Source organism: Prosopis cineraria, unplaced genomic scaffold (genome assembly GCF_029017545.1).
Source record: "Prosopis cineraria cultivar Desert tree isolate PC_DT_omini unplaced genomic scaffold, ASM2901754v1 PC9, whole genome shotgun sequence".
Taxonomy (NCBI): domain Eukaryota; kingdom Viridiplantae; phylum Streptophyta; class Magnoliopsida; order Fabales; family Fabaceae; genus Prosopis; species Prosopis cineraria.
Window position 1 is genome coordinate 10,298,445 of NW_026555340.1, and position 21,281 is coordinate 10,319,725.

Consider the following 21,281-nt stretch of genomic DNA (forward strand, 5'->3'; position numbering starts at 1 on the left):
TTCATCAACAAAATAGAGGAAAAAAGTTACGGTAAAAAAAATGGAAAGGTAAAACAAAATATCTGTCTCAAATGATAATAGTAGTTTATAATTTTATATGCAACGATCATGAAAATTTTAATTTTGAATGGTGCTTGTGAGGGTTCAAATTATGGGGATAAAAATTCATATTTTGAAAATTTATAATGTTCATTGAATCCAACAATGCTCTGATCTAATCAAATAACACTAAACATTGTATAATTATATTTAAAATATAAAATATTTTTGTCGGAAAGACATTAAAATTTGAATTGCTTAAAATAAATTAAAGGGCAGCAAGTTTTAACTTTTGTTCTTCAAATCTAAATTTTCAATACAAACAGATTTGTTTGCCTTCGCTTACATGAAAGAAATGGAGATAATAAGGAATTTTCATGCACTTTTTTTTCAAGACATAAGACTCGCACACATTTATGTTATCATGCTTTGGCCAACAAATAATAATAATAATAATAATAATAATAATAAAGAATTATGCGATCTCGCAATTGACACGGCAATTATATGTCTATCTCACATCGAAGAAACTACTTTCTATGAAGTTGCTGGATGACCATGGCACAGTCAATGAAGCACAATAATAATATTAATAATAATAAAGATATGTAAGAAAATAATAATTAGTAATGGCTTTATAAAACTTTTATTCGACTTTGAACACCTCCTCAATGAAGCAGAACAATAAAAAAAGACGCGTAAAAAAGTGAAGGAAAATGCAATGGCCAACCTGGCTACCTTGCTACAGACACCTTACTTGTTCCCTCATTTGATCATAACAATCCATTCATAAACTAAATTATTGATGATGGCATACTCCAATAATATTATGTCAGTACCTCCAACAATAAAGTTGATCACCAGAAGTTTAATAAGCAATTATTCATCATAAATCATAAATTTATAAATAATGGGAAATTTCTTTTGAAACAAAAAACTTTAGATTATATTTGGGTCAGTTTTTTATATTTGCACTAGAAAATCTTCAATTAACCTGAACTATTGCTTTTTATAAAAATACGTTTTAGTTAAAAATAAATTAGAGTTGTATAAAAAAAAAATACATTAGAGTTAAACCAAGCCATGAATTTTGAAGATATAACATTATTTAAGTTTAGGGAAATATGTTTAAACTTAATGATAAAGAAATGACGATGATAAGTAATTTCCAAAGTTCACGTGACTTTTGTGCAGTTCCATTTTCCATCTCAGACCCAAGACTGAAGACTTTTTAATATTAACGAAGGCCAATAATATTTATAATAAACTTAATATATAATAGAGACAAATGTTTCAAATTGAAGATATTTTTTTTTCATTTTATAAAATAACTTTTAAAAATTGAATTATAAACTAGTTTTTAAAATTAAATTCTAGGAATAAAATCATACCAAATCTAAATATCTAATTCCCAACACAATCTGAGATTCTATATTCCACGAAGTTTTTGGATGACTATGATCCAATGACTTTAAAATCATGAGTGAAGAACATTAGCGGGGAAAAAAAAAATTCAAAAAGCTGTACGTCAATGAATCACAATAATTTAAAAAAAAAAAAAAAGACATGCGCGTAAATAACTTTAGGAAAATGGAATGGCCATTATTGGCCAACCTAGCTAGCTCTTTACATAGACTCCTGCCATCTCTGTACTCATTTGATCATAATGATTTATATTTATTTTCTATTTTTTAATTTTAACAAAAAATTTAAATTATTTTTTAAATATGAACATAATTATTTAAAGTTTTTAAAATTAGGAGAGAATAGACGATTAGATTATTAGAGTAAAATAATAATTTTAAAATTTTCAACATAATTACAAATTTAAGTATTTTAGAATATTTAACGGAATATTTCTAATGGTGTTTACAATTGGATTAAAGTGTAAGTTTTAAAAATAAATAGGACGTTTCTATAATTTAAGTAAAACATGTAGAAATGAGGTCACTGTATTTTGCTCTTTTATTTTTGAAAAAAAAAACCATAATATCACCAAAGTAAATAAAGCTTTAATGTCCATCCACTTGCTAGAATAATAATAACAACAAGAAAAAATATAATCATTAATCTTTATATTTTCATTAAGTTTTGCTTTTAGTCCATGTATTTTTTTTTTTTTTAGTTTTTCGGTCTCTATAGTTTTAATAAGACTGAGTACCATTTATTACATTGGTCTAACAATGTTAAATTACAGGAACCATAAGGATTGAAACACTGAAAACAAATTACAGGGACTTAAAAAAACCTAAAAAAGCTATATTGTAGGTATCAATGATTGTGTTTTCCCTAATAACAATAATAACAATAATTTACCAAATAATACTAGTATTAGTAATTGGATTACACTTATACTATGTTGACTTCAAAGTGCCAATACTATGTTTAGCTCGCACTTGGGGAAGTTGACATTTTTCAACTTCATTGGCTTGTCAATGTGCACAGTACACGTGACCTACTCTTATAATTACTAACTGATTCAATTGCTTAAATTCCCATCTTAGAATATATGCATCAAGTCTGCCTCACACTTGAGCAGGGTAAGACCTTTCTTTCGCACACACACACAAATTATAACAATTGCATTGTTATATATAAATTTCATATTGAAGAGCCTCGTGCATGTCTTAAAATAGACTCTCCTTTTATATACTTGTGCTCATAACATTTTTACATTGTTCTTCATGTTAACCCTTTTCAGGTATATAAGATTATACATTAATTATTTATTAAAAATTGAAAATGTTGTGACTAAATCTAAGAAATTACTCCTCAATTGTTTTAGTCGGTGACATATACAAGGAACTAAGGATATATGAGTAATGAATTCTGAATATATTTATTCGGTAATAGACAGTTTAACTAACAAGTTTGCCAAAGACAATTTTTCTTGTTTTTTGCATCAATGTTTTCTAAAAATACTTTAAGAGCGTGTTTGACCCATTAAGTGATGTTGAATAATGATGAAAAGAGTATATGTGAAGTTAAAATTAAATATCAAAAAGTGAAATAAAAAGTGATGATTGTATTGTCCTACAATTTTTAGCGCCATTGTTCCTTTTTGTTTTTGAAAATAAAGGTTACCACTTTTTATTTTGAGGGATAAAGTTTTTTTTTTTTGCCAGCAATTTTGAGGGATACTTAATCTCTGGACGTTTAAGAAGTTCTTATTCCTTATAACTAACTTCTATCAATAATGAGAAATTTCGATCGTTTGACACAAAAAAGTTATATTATATTTTGGGTCAATTATTATATTTGTATAAGAATATCTTCAACATAAGAAGAAATTTAATAAGATATGATGAAATTTTCAAAGATAAACTAAATACGGATAAGAAGATTCTACAACGTAACGTAGGATTTGTCATCATTAACTTTCTGTTAGAGCCCGAGTCTAGTCTTTAAAAGCAAATCAATAGACATTTCTTGTTATATGAGTTCATATTGGGCAGCTTCACAAATAAAGTCTGATTTATAAAACTAGAGGGTTATCCCTCCTAATATGACAATAATCTTTTTTTGGAATGAATTGTCTCTTTAAATATTGATACTTTCGTTCAGAGACCAATATTAAACACAAAACTCATGAAAGGTTCTAACTAGTAATGAATCAAGTGAAGTGCTATAAATCAAAGCTCTGATGCCCATCAGCTCTCAAATAGTATGAGTCCCATATATTAAAGAGTTTCACAAATAAAGTGTGGTTTGTAAGTGAAAAAATATTCTTTTTAATGAACTAGTCTTTTAAAATATATTCTCCAGCATTCCTCACACATTAATCTTGTCTAGCTTCACTTTCCATGACATTCACAAAATAATTCCCTTTGAATGGGTCATAAGCTATGAATATAATATAGTGATCAACAAGGACTAACCAACCTTCAAGAAAGTACCTCTACTAAATTATAAAATATTTCGCTTATCATTTTTTTTAATCAAAACTACACTTTTCTCCTCTTTAAAATTGTAATGGCTACTCATAAAAAATGAATTGCCCCGCATTGACTTTAAAATTATAAAGTATATACATTTAAAATTATTTTTACTCTTGTATTTATTATAAAAATAAATTGATAATACAAATGAAATTAATATATATTTTTAAACGTATAATAATTTGTATATTACTTTAATTAATATTTAGAATTATATTTTCTTAAAAATAGTAGTAAATTTTATATTTAGTATAAATGTTGCTGGTCACGAGAAGTCATCAGTCAATATAAAAAATTTAAGATATATATTACATAAAGATACTTTATGTACATTTGACAACCAACACTTTCGTAAAGGTGATTTTCTCTGAGAAGGAGATTATATAAATAATATTTTAAATTTAATAATCCATATTCAATTATATATATATATATATAATACATTGATTAAAAATTGAAAATGTTGTAACTAATTCATACAAACCAAAGATGATGTGAGTGGTAATGGTTCTTTTCACTTAAACAAGTGCTGGGAAGTTAAATCTCAGTCCTTGTGTATGTACCACTCTGTTTTTCTTTTTGTTTTTATTTAATTTTAAATTTTAAAATGCATTTATTACAGTTTTCCCAAATTATCCTGTATAAAATCAATATTTATTGTCACTAAACAAACTTTTTAATTAATTATAGGGATAATGTAATCAATTTTTTTTAATTTTAAACATAATTATCATACTAAGCCAACTTTCTTAAACTGTATGAATTAATTATTTTTTCTTATATTTAAAAATGTTGAGAAAAGTAACTTATTTGGTTGGGAGAGATCTACCCTTTACCTTCCTTGAGGAGTTAATGTTTGCTGTTAGTGTTCTACTCTTTATATTATAAAATAAAAAAGTAATGTTAGTCACGGACAGACAGCTTAACCAATACGTTTTCTAAAGATATGTTTTTTTTTTTTTTTTGGTAGGACTAAAGATATGTGATTTGATATTGAATAATGATGAACAATCTGTGGTGAAAATATCAAAATTGAAAAATTAAAACTGATGATTATGCAACGGTAAAAAAAATATTTATTTCCTACAATTTTTACTTTCACTTTTTCTTTTTCTTTTTCAACTTTTTCTGACACTGCTCATCACTTTAAAATAGAGGGAAAAAGTTACGGTAAAAAAATGGGAAGATAAAAGAAAAAGTCTCAAATGGTAATAGTAGTTTATAATTTTATCATGCAACGATCATAAAATTTTTAATTGTGAATGGTTCTTGTTGAGGGTTCGTATTATGGGGATAAAAACATCATATTAAAAAAATGACTGTTAATTCAATCCAACAATGCTCCGATCTAATCAAATAACAGTAAACATTATATAATTATCTTGAAAAAACGATAAACCTTTTTGTCTGAAATACATTAAAATTTGAATTGCTTAAAATAAATTAAAGGACGACAAATTTTAAGTTTTGTTCCTCAAATCTAAATTTTCGATACAACCTGATTTGTTTAATTTGTCTTTGCCTTCATGAAAGAAATGAAGATAATAAGGAATTTTCAAAATTTGAGGTGATAATTTTATGCACTGTTTTCCAGACATAAGACTTGTACGCATTTATGTTATCTCACTTTGGGCAAGCAAAAAAAAAAAAAATGCTATCTCAAAATTGACATGGCAATTCTATGTCTATCGCACACCGAAGAAACTACATTCCATGAAGTTGCTGGATGTCCATGGTGGTCCAGTCAATGAAGCACAATAATTGAAGAAAACAGATGTAAGATGATAATAATAATAATTATAATTAATAATGGCTTTAAAAAACTTTTATTCGACTTTAGAACGCCCCGTCAATGAAGCATAATAATAAATAAATAAAAAAGATGCGTAAAAATGCATTGGCCAACATAGCTAGCTAGCTTTCTATAAAGACCTTGTCTTTGCACTCATTTGGTGATAACTCTATTCATAAATTATTACGATGGCATACTCCAATAATGTTATGTCAGTTCCTACAACGATGGCTGTAGCCATGGTCTTATTTCTCTTTTATAACGCTGCTGCCTTTGATTCAGAGCAAATGGTGGAATTATCATCATAGCAATATTGATAGCTACCATAACGACTCGGTCGACCCCTGTGAATGGGAGGAGATAGTTTGCAATGAACTTGGAAGTATTACTGAGATTTGGAGACCAAATATCCCTCCACAGCAGCCTCGCCTTGCAGATCTTAACTTCACTGCATTCCCTAATCTAGAACGGCTAGGCCTTTATGGAATGGGGTTGGTGGGCAGCATTCCAACTCAAATTGAAACTCTTCGTATTCTCAACCGTCTGTACTTGTTTGACAACAATCTTACTGGTGAGTTTCCTTCCACACTTGTTAATTATTCTCAGTCATTTAGAATTGTTGGGTATGATGCGTGTTAACAAGGTTTTGACAAGCCTTTCTTTCAACTTTTGGGTTTTATAAGCAATGTTGACTAACTATACTTATCCAGAAATTCTTTTGTTCATGAAACCCTCCCATAATTTAATCTTTCATGATATCACAAGATCTTCATGAAGCCTTTCTTTTAACTTTGGGTTTTATAAGCAATATCAAGTAGTTATATTTGTTATTAAATGCTTTTAAAAGTGAGGTCCCCTCTTCAATTTAATATTTGATGAAATTATATAAGTGATTGACAGTTTTTTTTAATTAGTTTTATAACTAATAAATTTAGTCACTCTAATTTGAGTTACGTTCTTATAATATTTCTAGAGGACCTACTACTTTTCCTTCCAATTTATTTTTTTTTTGGGTGAAACTTTTCCTTTTCCTTTCAATTTTAATTTAATTTGTTTGTGATTGAAATTATAAAGGTTATCCTTATGTAAATAAGCTTTTTAAAAAATGACATTACTATTTTATGAGTTTCAAAAAAAAAAAAATCTCATTCTATTTGCTTGCCTTTAATTTGCTTTAGTTTATGTGATGGATTTATAAGTACCATTCCAACTTAGATTGGAAGTCTTGGCAGTCTCATACATCTGGATTTGTCTTATAAAAAATTTACTGGTGAGTAGCAAGCCTTCCACATCTACTAATTAACTTCAGTCATTTGGAATTGATAGATTTGAGTAGAAACAAGGATTCGGTTAAGCCTTTCTTTCAACTTTGGGTTTTATAAGCAATCTCAAGTATCTATATTTGTCTGATCAAATTCTTTTGAATTTAAGATGCCCTCTTCAATTCAATCATTGATGAAACTTTAATTGTAGCTTTGTGGTTCTTAGATAAAATATTAGCTTTATAACAATTAAATTCAATTGAATTTGGGTTACAAAAATATTTTTGGTCCTACCACATTCCTTATAAATTTGATTTTATTTGTTTATATTTGAAATGGCAGGTATCATCCTAACTCATATAGGAACTCTTTAAAATCTCATCTACATGTAGTTGGATGAAAATAAACTTACCAGTCAATTACCTTTTATATTTACCAATCTTTCTCAATTAGCATGGTTGGATTATTTGAGTAGCGAAAAAAAGTTTGGTGAAACCATTACTTCAAGTTTGGGTTTTATAACCATTCTCACACATTTAGAATTATTGGGTTTCTGTGGAAACAAAGCTTTCGTGAAGCTTTTCTTTCAACTTTGAGTTTTATGAGCAATCTCAAGTACCTATATTTATCCTCAAATTATTTTAAATCATGAGATGCCCTCTTCAATTTAATATTAAGAGAATGTCAGTAAAGTTCTAAAAGAACAATTTAAAACCAAAATATTTTTTTCTAGTGAATAGCATCCTCCAAAAATAAATTCTAAAAGAGTAAAATAGTAAACTCAAAACAATTAAATAAACTAATAAACTTAATAAATGTGTAAATTTTACTCATAGCCATAAATTAAGTGAACTGAAAATGGATTTATTCGATCATGCTTGAAGAAAACAAATTATCTACATGTAAATTAAATTAATAAATTTACTAACTGAAAGCATTGAAATTTCCAATACCAAATGTTAAGTAAAAATATAAAATTTTGAGAACTTACCAAAACAAGTAACAAACATAGACACACAGTTCACAAGGGTAAAATAATCAAATGCGATTTATGCCACGAAAATAAACGTGGACACATAGTCTATGAGAGTAAGTAATCAAATGCAGCCTAAGCTACAAAACAAACGTGGACACACAGTTCACGAGGGTAAGTAACCAAACGCGATTCAAAACCATGAAAACCAAACATAAGTATGAAGCCCACGAATAACAAACGTGAGGACAAAGTTCATGAAACAAACTAGCTAATTATTAACCATAGCATACCACAGGCTAACGGAACTGCCGTTAGCAGTAGTGTTCTATATAGAGTCCTCTTAAAAATCCCGTTTGAAATTTGCAAGAGAAATAATTATTTTTTTTAAAAAAATTCATTTCTAATATCAAACTCACATGAATTGTTTCAAATATATAAAACTTGCCAAATTGATACATCATAGCAAATGTACAAACTTGCATTAATTGTGTAACCAAGAAATTTCAAAATTCAATAAACAAAGGTACCTTCATCAATATTAGAGATATATTTCTTGAGAAAAATAAATGCACATATCATAATATAATTGTCCTTCATCATTGTTTCAAAATTTCTAAAATTTGAAATAATTCATAAAAATAAAATATTTTAATAAAATATTATTAATAAATAATTAAATGGGATGCTATTCACTTACCTGTACAATTTTCAAGTATATAACTTACTTCCAATCTAGTCTCCTAATGACAATGCTTTGTCCTTAAATTCCTAACATTCAAATAATATCATTGTCATTCCCTCAAACATGCTTTACCATCTAAAATCTCTAATCCAAAATAACTATGAGAAATAAAAGAAAGAAAAACCTTCACTTTTATCTTTCTCAACATTGCATCAAACATCCCAAAAGAAAATATATAAATAGCGGTTTGATTCTTAAATTGCTAACTCAATTATCTCTCCAAACAAAAACAAGAAAACAAAACTCAAATTTCAACTTTAATTTCCATTACAAAGCATAAATGATTTCTAGTATTATTTAATCAATGGTGACATACCTATCATATATATTCTACCACTTAAAAAACCAAACTTTTCCTTTTTAAACATTTATCAAACATCCTTTATTTTATAGTGTTTGATCCACAAGACCACGTCCTTTTTCTTCTTCAAGTACAATTTCAAGGGTTGCCCTAAATCGATATTTGAACTAATCAAAATTCCAACTTCTATCTAAGAGAATTGTCTTCTAGAAATTTTCTAACTAACAATAATTAAATTATCACATGTATCTAATCATCATATGCCAAATTTCTTCTAATAGAAATTTAATCGAGTACTTTTTAAGCATAGCTTTTTTTTAATCTATAATTCCAATCCAATCTTTTCTTCAAATCCATTCCAACAGCTTCCAACATAAATTTCAAATAAGAATATCATCTAAACCCTTTTTCTCTTACCATGGCTATATGTTTAAATCATAACAGCTATCTAATTCTCTAAATACTAAAAAGATTGCTAAATTAATGTTTCCCATTCTTCTTTCTGCTCATACAGCAACCACAACAAATGTGGACATCAAAATCCCATTTACAAAGCAAGTTCAACAATATGCGCACAGTCAAAAGGGGAGAAAAATGGATTCAACTCACAAAAAAATCAAATTAATCAATTTCCATCTTGCTCTACTACTGAAATTTTAGCTTGAATCAATTTCTTATTCCTACTCAAATAGTCATAGCAGCAAAAAGGAAAACAAACCAATACTTCAATCATAAAACATAAACTCCCACATACACAGCACAAGAAGAAAGAGGACTTGAAGCTTCCATAATTTAAAGCAAGAATGATGGAGAAAAGGGAAGGAGGAACTGAAGCCTGTGGCGGAACAGGGGAAAGAAATCTAGGCATGATGCACCAAAAAAATAGTAGAACAAGCAAAACAAGACCAAGAAGCAGAAAGACTCACAAGCAGTACCTCAGCCTTAGTGATTCAGCTCTCTCACGTCAGCTCCCACACACCAATAATAACACAACCATGAGTGGAGGAGGTAGAATAGCAAACAAAGAAGATGAAATAGAGGTGGGGAGGATAGTGGAGGACTCGACGTTTGTAAGGCAGCAACGAGTGCCCATGATCGCCGGCAATAAGGATAGAATGGCGGAGAGGAAGGTGTAGTCAGGAATTGCAAGACAAAGGACGAGAAGCTTCTCTCTCTTTCTGGCGTGGAACGCAACTAAACAAGTAGAAGGAGAGGAAAAAATATCTAATGGCATGAGGGTATATTGGTAAATTTAGAAGCTCAAATAATCAGCATATAAAAAATGAAATCCTTATTTTGAGCCTCTGGGAATCAAACTTGGGACCTGCTTGGTAAGGTGTGGGCTTAATTTCCACTAGACTATCTCTCTCCCTTAATAAATTTGCTCCAAAATTAATAAAAATATATTAAGATACATTATTATAGATTTTTAATTTTACTTAAAACTTTGGGTTATTACGAAGCTCTTAAAATTTTGTGAATTTGAAGAGGGCAACTCACGTTTAAAATAATTGGAAGACAAATATAAGTACTTGTGATTGCTCATAAAACCCAACGTTGAAAGAAAGACAACACTAAAAGCCTAGTTTCAACTCAAATCCAACAATTCTAAGTGAGTGATGAGGTTTGTGGAATCAATGCAACTTACCAATAAGATTGTTATAAGACAAGTTTAGAAAGGTGAGATTGCCAAGACTTTCAATCTATGCTGAAATGGCTCCACTTAACTTGTTTCTACTCAAATCCAACCATTCTAATTGAGTGATATTTTGAGGAGCTCCTATTTGAGTCATAATGGTAACTATAATTTCAATCACAAACAAGCTAAGTTTTGATTATATCTAGAATGACTAAATTTGTTAGTTATAAAACTAATATTTTATTTAACAACTATCAACATCTTATATAATATGTTTCATCAAATATTAAAGGGAAAAAGACATAGTTAAGTCCCAAAGGAGGGAATTAATGACAAATAGGTCGTTAATAATACTTTTTTGAAATGTACATTGTAAATATCAATTTAAATAATTATAAATTCAAAAGTTCTAACTACAAATAAAACATTTAAATTATTCATAGAACTCTTAGCTTGCAATTGAGATTCTTATTGTAGCTACTTAAATTAATATTTATAACTCTTCAGAATCACTAAGATGATACTGGACCTCTTGCCAATCATTGAGGAGCTTATGATTATGCTGGGTGAATATTTTATCTTTGAAAACACCTTTTCTTTTAACAATTAAATGTTCTATTATGTGTTTTATTTTAAATTTATGTTTAGGTGCTCGATGTTAACTATAGCTAGGGTCTTGATTTTATTTTATTATGCTGACTAACTCTGGATGGGGAGTGTATCTTTGAACTGTTGAATGTATATGGTAATATTTTTTATTTTAGAGATTTCAGGATATCTTAATTATAGGAAAGATTCTGTCAAAATTTCTAAAAATATATTAAAGTTTTCATTATAATGAATATTATTGAGGGTGTCATGACTTCAATATAAAATTAAAGTATGTTTTGGAATTGGACAAATTTTTTGATTTGAGGCTTAAGGGATGCATGATACAATTTACATCTCATTCTAGTCACCCTTTATTTTGGGGTGTGACAAGCTTGATGTTTCTTAAATAAAATATTATTTTTATAACTAAAAATTTCAATTATATATGAGTTCCTATATATTTATGGTTCTAATGTACTTTGCCTTTAAGGTGAATAACCCTAAGTGGTTCGAGTTGATATCTTTTTTGTGTAAAAATAAAACTAATGAAATAGGTAAATAATTTAAAAAATAAATTATTGAACATGATTCATGCTTATTTTTCCTTAAATTTTATTAATTTGAACAAAGTATTTTTCAATATTGTTTATATAAATATTGTCATAATTATTTAAAGTTTTGAAAAAATGAGAGGGGAGAGAGTAGACAATTAAATTACAAGGGCCACTTAATACTTTTAAGTTTTTTAATATAATTAAAAAATGAAAAGTTAAAATATAACATCCTAAAATTTTTAAGACTCGGGTTTATTTTAAAATAAAATATCTATAATTAAATTAAAATTAAAAATAATTTGATAGAGTTAGAAAGTTTGAATTTTACTAAGCAAAAGTTTGGTTTTATTTAATTTTTAACTATGAAAAAAATTACTAAAATTGACTTGGGCTTTTGTGTTATAATAAGAAATGTTGGGCCCTTTCTTGTAATTTTTTTCAAAGTGTTAGATCAGCTTTTTAAAGAGAAATAGAACGTAGAAACGAAAAAGGAAAGAAGGAAAGAAATGCACAAATGAGATGGAAGAGAGAAAGAAGAGAGGAGAAAAAGAGGGAGTTAGGCTTGGATGTAAGAGGCTTTGTGACCGTTGCGAGCTCAGCTACACGATAGGTAAACTCCCTACTTCAATCCTCTTCCTTTTATCTTGGCTTTCTTGAGTTTTTGGGAGAGAAAATTTTTGAATTTTGATCCAAAAGACTTTATTCTTATAAGCTTTAGTTTTCTTGGGTCCTTGGGAGGTTGTTTTGAGTTTTTACATGATGTCTTAATATTTTGAGAGGGTAATTAGATGAAAAATGGAGTTTTAGGGTAAAAGTTAAATCCCAAGAGCTTGGGTTTTGCTCCTCAATAGTTTAAGTCTATTGATTCAGTTATAATTTTGCTATTTGATCCTAATAAGATTTAAATTAAGGTTTGGTTTTCATTATAAGGGCTAATGGTAAAAGTTGGTGACACTAAGTGAAGGTTTTTAATTGATTAAAAATTATATGAATTGAAAATTAGCCTAGTAATGGTTAATAAATGGTTTTGGTGGTTAAGTGATATTATGTGAATGGTTGGTTTAATATATGAACCATTGGGATAGATTATGACTCATTGACTCAAGTTATGTGGTATGAGTTATAGTTTTCATTAATGTTATTTGCCATGAAAAGTGATATGGATCACTTATATGTTGTAGGGAATTGTTGGTGGAACTTATTGAGAAGTTAAGGAACAAGCCAAATCCTATTTTGTACAAGAGAAATCCTTTTGGTACCAAAGGGTTGAGGTAACAGTGGAATTTATATTTTTTATTGCTTTGTTTAGCTATTTTTGAGTAGATAATATTATCTAGCATGCATTACATGTTTTAAACAATTGAATGCAAATAAAATGTGTTTTAGAAGGGTTTATGGGGTATTGCTTTAATAATAATGTATTTATATTTACTATCTATTTAATAATAATGTTACTTATGGAAATAAGATTATTAGCATGCATTGTGATCATAAACAATGAGGAGTTGCACTTAGGGAAGTGTAACTGGGATTGGTACCTTAGATAGGTTAAGGAACCACTCAAGAGATGAATTATGAGTGTTATACTACCTTAAGTGTTGAAGTGGTCAATACTTAGGAAAAGTAGAAAAGGGTAGGAGGTATGATCTCGATGGGAGTTCACCAATGGGGAGATGTGGTCTTGTGATATTCTATGGTTCACTGTCAGTACTCAATGTTGCCTTTCATATTGTGGGCTCAGTACACTAAAGTGGTTAGTGGATTGAGTGTTCGGCACCTCTCAATGGGGGAGGAAATCGAGCATATGAAGTGTGAGGTTGAGTGCCTAAGCCAAGGTAGCCCTCACATGGAGAGTAAGTCAGGCTGGCTTTAGGAAGGAGTTAGCTTCGACTGCTTAGGATTCATATCGAAGGGGCACAGGCCGTTTGGTGGATCAGATCATGCCTTGGTTTATATTTTGTGCCTGTGGAGTTATAGTGGGTGTAAGGTTTACCTACAAGCTAAAGAGTGCTAAGGGGCATTCTGTTGGTCAGGAAATGTCATATCAGCCTATCTTATACATTCAAGCATTTTAATTAGTTAATTATATGTTATTTTGAATCTATTATTTATTTACTTGACTATGACTTTCTTTATAATAAGGAACATTGATTTCTCTATTACTGAGACTGTGGTTATCTCACCCCTTTCTTTACAATATTTACAAGTCTAAGCAAATGATCCAATAGTGGACGGGAAAAAGAGCCAAGTTAGGGGTTTGCTTGTCGATTGTAAAAATCTACAACCCCTTTCTTTTGAGCAAGTATATTGTAATATATTTAGGATTATGGTGCCAATAGGATGTGACTATATAGATATGTGAATATGTGTGGATTGTGTCCTTATGTATGAATTTTTGCTGCTTGTAGACTTATGTTTAGGAAACTTGATTATGGTATGTGGTTTTGATGGATTCATTTGATAGACTAAGTTTCTACTGCAAGCAAATATTTTTTTTGGTGTATATATATGAATATGTGTGATTCTACAAGCAAATGTAAAGTGGTTGTATTGTAAATGATGTGTTATGAGCAAACATATACCTTGGATAAAGAGAGTGGGTGCATGGGCCCCACAAAAATTTCCGAGCTAAGTGAAAATATTTACCGTGTGTATTCATATGTGTATATGATATTTAAAATAGTTTTTGATCACTTTTGTGTGATTTGTGAATTTTGGGGACATAAAATGAACCCGAGTGGTCAAATTTTGGTATAAAGGACTTTTTTATCATTTAAATGTTCTATCAAGTGTTTTTAATCTTATTTGATGTGTCCAAAATTTTCTCACATGTTTGTGACTATTAGGATGAGATTTGGACAATTTTAAAAATGGTTTTTACTAAGAAACTACACTTTTGCATCCCGATGTCCAAATCTTAATCCAACTATTGGATTTCTCTAAAATTTGGGTCACAAGTAAAACCTTTTATAAGCTTTGTGTGAGCTTTGGAATCATGTCGATCGGACACCAAACAGAGAAACGGCGCACTCTAAAATTTGGTTTGGAGGAGTTGTCATGACAGCAACGGTGTTAATTTTGCAACATGCACAAAATTCAATCCATTCGTTGGATCTTTTCAAAATTTGGTATGCTAATAGTACCCTTTGAATGTGATGTGTGGGCTTTGAAATTGCTCTGATCGGAGATCGGATGATGAAATGGTACACTCCAAAAATTAATCCAGAGGTGCTGTCATGACAGCTAAAAAGCTGTAATGACAAAAAAATGACCAAACTTGTAACATGTTCAATTTTTAATCTGACCGTTAGCTCTTTTTTAAATTTGGTATACTACTAGTAATCATTAAAAATAACGTGTGAACTTTAAAATCACTTCGATCGGAGGTCAAATAGCGGAACGGCGCCTCCTAAAAGTTGGCTCGGGAAATGTTGTCATGACAGCATCTTTTTATCCTACTTTCGTCTAGCTTGCTTTCGTGCGCTATAGGTAGAACCTATAAATTTTTTTAAAGGCTTTAATGTTTATTTTGCGATGGTGTATTTTTTTATTGATTTAAATGATTTCTTTCCTAAGTTGATTTTAAGATCAACTCTTTAACCACACTTAGTTTTTTTAAATTATGTTATTTTTGGATAACACTCGAGGCAAGTGTTATATAAAATATTTTAGAACCTTTAATGTAATATTGATAATGATATATTTAAAAATTAGATTAAAGTATAGATTTTGAAAATAGAAAAGTGTGATTTTTTTTGTTTGGAAGGGGGGTGGGGAGTGATGTCATTGCATACACCATACACACTCACACATGACGAGGGCCCACATGTAGGTACAGGCCCTAACTACTATCTCCCAATGATCATATGGAGATTTTATGTCCATGATCACTTTGTACTTTACCTACTTCAATAAAACTTTGAAAAAGAAAAATAGAGTTACGATAATAAAATGTAAAATACTATGACAGTGACCATTGTTTTTATAACATATTTGAAAGGGAAAATAATAGTTAGATTTTAAAATACCAAATTAATAATGACAGTTAAGTTTTAAATATTTTTCTGAAAAATTGTGTTGCAAATATCGATACAAACAATTCAAATTCAAGAGTCTTAGTTACAAATAATACATTTTTAAGTTTTAGATGTAACATACTTTAGAATTGATATTTGCAATCAATTTTCAATAGTTTTTTTTAAAAAATATAATTGTTATTAATTTTCATTTTTAAGCATCTACACACTGTCAATCTCCCTATCTGAAAAAAATCAACTGAAACGCTAACATACTATTTACGAATCACTTTATAGAACACAAAATATGATGTTTTATTATCTTTGTTATTATTTCATTAAGAGCCCCACATATAGAGAAATTGAATCCTTTATTCCCAACAGAATTCGTGATACTACATTCCATGAAGTTTCCTGGTTGACCATAGCCAATGACTTGAGCAATCATGAGAGAAGAACTGAGCAAAAAAATAAAATAAAATAAAATAAAATGAAATGAAATAAAATAAAGAGCTATACGAAAAAAAATAATAATAATAATAATAGCCCTAGGAAAAATAACAATTTTCTGGACTTTGACCACCCTGTCAATATAGCACAATAATTAAAAAATACGTAAACAAATTTAGGAAAATGAAACAAGAATGATCAACCAAGCTAGCTTTCTATAAAAACGCAAGTTTGGTGAAGCCATTACTTCAAGTTTGGGTTTTATAACCATTCTCACTAATTTAGAATTGTTGGATTTGAGTGGAAACAAGGCTTTGGTGAAGCTTTTCTTTTAACTTTGAGTTTTATGAGTAACCTCAAGTATCTATATTTATCCTCAAATTATTTTGAATCGTGATATGCCCTCTTCAATTTAATATTAGGAGAATGATAATAAAGTCTTAAAAGATTAAATAAATAATAATTTAAATTCCTGATAAAATTTTCTAAAGAGTTGTAAATATTAATTTAGATAGCTACAATAAGAATCTCAATTGCAAACTAAGAGTTATATGAATAATTTAAATGTTTTATTGGTAGTTAAAACTTTTGAATTTGTAATTATTTAAATCAATATTTACAATGTACATTTCAAAAAAGTATTATTAACGACCTAATTGCCATTAATTCCCTCTTTTGGGACTTAATTATGTCTTTTTCCTTTTGATATTTGATGAAACATATTATATAAGATCTTGATGGTTGTTAAATAAAATGTTAGTTTTATAACTAACAAATTTATTCATTCTAGATATAATCAAAACTTAGCTTGTTTGTGATTGAAATTATAGTTACCATTATGACTCAAATAGGAGCTCTTCAAAATCTCACTCAATTAGAATGGTTGGATTTGAGTAGAAACAAGTTAAGTGGAGCCATTCCAGCATAGATTGAAAGTTTTGGCAATCTCACCTTTCTAAACTTGTCTTATAACAATCTTATTGGTAAGTTGCATTGATTCCACAAACCTCATCACTCACTTAGAATTGTTGGATTTGAGTTGAAACTAGGCTTTTAGTGTTGTCTTTCTTTCAACGTTGGGTTTTATGAGCAATCACAAGTACTTATATTTGTCCTCAAATTATTTTAAACATGAGATGCCCTCTTCAATTTCACAAAATTTTAAGAGCTTAATGGTCCTTAAATAAAATATTAGTTTTATAACTAACAAATTCAACTGAATATGAGTTCCTATATATTTATGCTTCTAGTGCACTTTGCCTTTAAGGTAAATAGCCCTAAGTGGTTGGTGTTAATATCTTTTTTGTGTACAAAAAAATTGATGAAATAGGGAAATATTTGAAAAAATAAACTATTCAACATGATTTATGCTTATTTTTCCTTAAAATTATTTATATAAATATTGTCATTCTTAATTGTTTAAAGTTTTTTAAAATGAGAGGGAAAAGAGTACACAATTAAATTATAAGGGCCAATTAATAATTTTAAGTTTTTTTAACATAATTAAAAATAAAAAGTTGAAATATTTTAGGATCTTTGACATAATATTGTCAATGATATATTAAAAAATTAGATTAAAGTATATATTTTGAAAATAAAAAAGAAGTGTTTGTGAAAGGTGATGTCATTGCATACACCACACTCGCACATGATTCAGAAAGATTCAAGGCGGTGGTCAACATGTAAGCATAGGTCCTCCCTGCTATCTCCCAATGCTCATTTGGATATTTTATGTCCATGGTCACTCAACACTATACCTACTTCAAGAAAACTTTGAAAAAAAAAAAGAGTTATAATAATAAAATGTAAAATACTATGATAGTGACCATTGTTTTTATAACATATTTGAAAGGAAAAATAATAGTTAGATTTCAAAATATCAAATTAATAATGACAGTTAAGTTTTAAATATTTTTCTAAAAAATGTGTTGCAAATATCAATACAAACAATTCAAATTCAAGGGTCTCAATTACAAATAATATATTTTAGTTTTAGATGTGAAATATTTGCTCGTCATATCAAAACCAAATAATTTAAATTTAATATAATTTTATTCATTTAATAAATACATAATTTAAAATAAAAAAATTATTTGTATTACTATACTAAATAATAATTTTTTTATATGAAAAATTTCAAGTTGAAAATTTTAAATTATAACTAAAATCAAATTTGAATTCTTACTACAATAATAAGCATGGAACTGATCACTTCTCTCTTATGCAGTTACATATTCTCTCTGTCATATTCACAAGCCCTCCATCTCTCACCCATATAGACTTAACTTCTCTCCATTTCTTCTTTCTCCACTACTCATTTCAATCCTTAGACCCATTTTTGAATGGTTGTAATTAAATATGTCATAATTTTTTATTTTTTTAATCATAATCATAAATCTTAAAGGATAAAGGCGCATTTTTTCCCCTGAAAATTATCTAAAAAGCACCTAGCCCTCTAAACTATTGGGGAGCAATTTTGTCCTTAAAATTATTAAAATGGAGCATTTTTCCCTTATTGTTAAATTCCTAATGTTGATTATTAGAAAATGCTAATTGGGAGTCTAATGTTGACCCTTAGATAATTGGATAAAGGTACGTTGTTGCCTCTAAAGTATTTTTTGAGGATCACCTAGCACCCTAACATTTTTGTTGGATCAATTTTGCCCTTAAAGTTATTAAAATGGAGCATTTTTGCCCTTGCTGTCAAATTTTCAATGTTGACCTCAAACGTTAATTGCTAGAAAATTTGATGAAAAGGACAAAAATGCTCCATGTAATAACTTTAAGGAAAAATTGATCCAACAAAAATGCTAGGGTGTTGGGTGCTCTGTAAAAAATACTTCAAGGGCAAAAATGCACATTTACCCTAGATAATTTAATGGCAAGGGAAAAAATGCTCCTTTTTAATCACTTCAAGGGAAAAATTACTTCAAGTAATAATTTAGTGTTGGCTTCTCCTCGGAGAATATTTTAAAGATAAAAATGCACCTCTACCTGATCTTATATTGTAGATTACTTGAATTAGTTATATTTTGAATTAATTCATTTATTTTTCATAAATTTCAAATTTTGATAATCATTTTATGAAACATAAAATCTCAATTACTCAAGAATATATATATATATATATATCTCGAAGGATTGAGATGGGAAGTAGAGGGGAAATGGAGAGGAGAAATGAGGAGAAGCTAGCCAAGTCCCACTCACACACATACTCGTATGTGGACATGATTTCTCTACCTCACTTTCTCTAAAAATATGTGCCCACTTAATTGTAGCGTGTGTCTTCCCACTCCCCCCTTCCTTCTCTTCCCCCTCTCAAAACCGCATAATATCTTTCAGAAAAACATTTCTCCTCTTTCACAAACTCATATTTTTTCTCTCATATATACATCATTCTCCTTTTAATGATTTCTCTCTCCCTCTCTCATGCCACATTATTCATCTCTATCCTAAACACAACATTCTATTACAAGTTATTTTATATAGTATTTATTTCAAAATGTATTTAAAAATATATAATATATTAAATAAATATGATATTTAAAAAATAAATAAAAATAGACTTTCAGTAGGATGCTAAATAGAAGTTTTAGAGGCAACAAAACTATGTCGCTTCTAAAAGTAAAATTTAGCTTTGACATTTAGTGGCAACTATGGTGACTCTAAAAAGTCACTGTATAAAGTTTGTTCTTCAATGGTGACATGATTTGTCACCACAAAATGTGCACCTTTTGGTGATGACTTTTGTATTTGTCGCTAAAAGCTAATTTTGTTCAATAATTACTCTCACTAGTGGCAAATTTATTAAAATTAAATATGGGTTAAAGGGAAAATTTTCCCTAGAAGTTTTTCATCAAGTGCAACTAGTTTCCTTAACTTTCAATTAGTATAATGTTGTCTTGGAAGTTTAAAAATTGTTGCAATACCTCCCAATAATGTTTGACCAACATTGACCATTATTTTGAAGTGTTTAAGGGCAATCTTGCCCCATAAATTTGTTTGAAAAAGTGATTAATATTCTAATAAACTTTGATTGGTGCAATATTTTTGGATTTTCAATTGTCAAATCAAAAGAAGATCCAACGCAACTTGTTATAACCCAAAATTCAAAGAAGATTTCAGGTTAAATTATAGTGAATGCCTATAAGTCAAAATCTAGGCTTTTATCTTACTCATAGGCAAGTATAAACAAGTCTCTGTTTAAGCCTATGCAAGTTGAGAACTACTCATACACATAAAAAGGACAAGTCATGGCTTCAAGAGAAAGCTTATGGAGTCCTTGGGATAGAGTTGATTTTGTGTCGAAGCAACCTCAAGTAACAGCTTTTGTCAAAATCCAAAAATATAAACAATTTTTATCAATGATAATGGGTTGTTAGATTATTCTTCTGATTTAAAAATTAATAAACCAAAAACATTGCACTAATAGAAATTTAGGATACCATTTGCTCTTTTAAAAAACTACCAAGGCAAAATTGCTCTTTAACACAATTAGAATTTTTAACTGACAGTCAATGTTGGTCAAACATTATTATAGGGTGAAATTACATCATTTTTGAAACTTTGGGGTAATATTGCACCAATCAAATGTTAAATATACTAGCTACACTTGCTATAAATTAAACTTCCATGGAAAATTTGCCCTTTAACCCATCAATATTAATGAAACAATTTAAGAAAAAATTTTATATTATATGTAGTTTCTTGCCCCTATGGGTTTTGCAAAAAATCTCAAGTATCTTATTTTTCATCAAATTCTTTTGCATACAAAACCTCCTTGAGTGAAAATAATTGGTTTTGTGATTGAAAAATTTTAATCACTTTAAATTTGGGTTCTACTAATATTTATTTGTCTTTAATTTGGTTCAATTTATGTGATTGGATTTATAGATACCATTCCAATTCAAATTGGAGCTTTTCAAAATCTCATAGGTTTATTCTTGCATAATAACAACCTTATTGGTGAGTTTCCTATTAT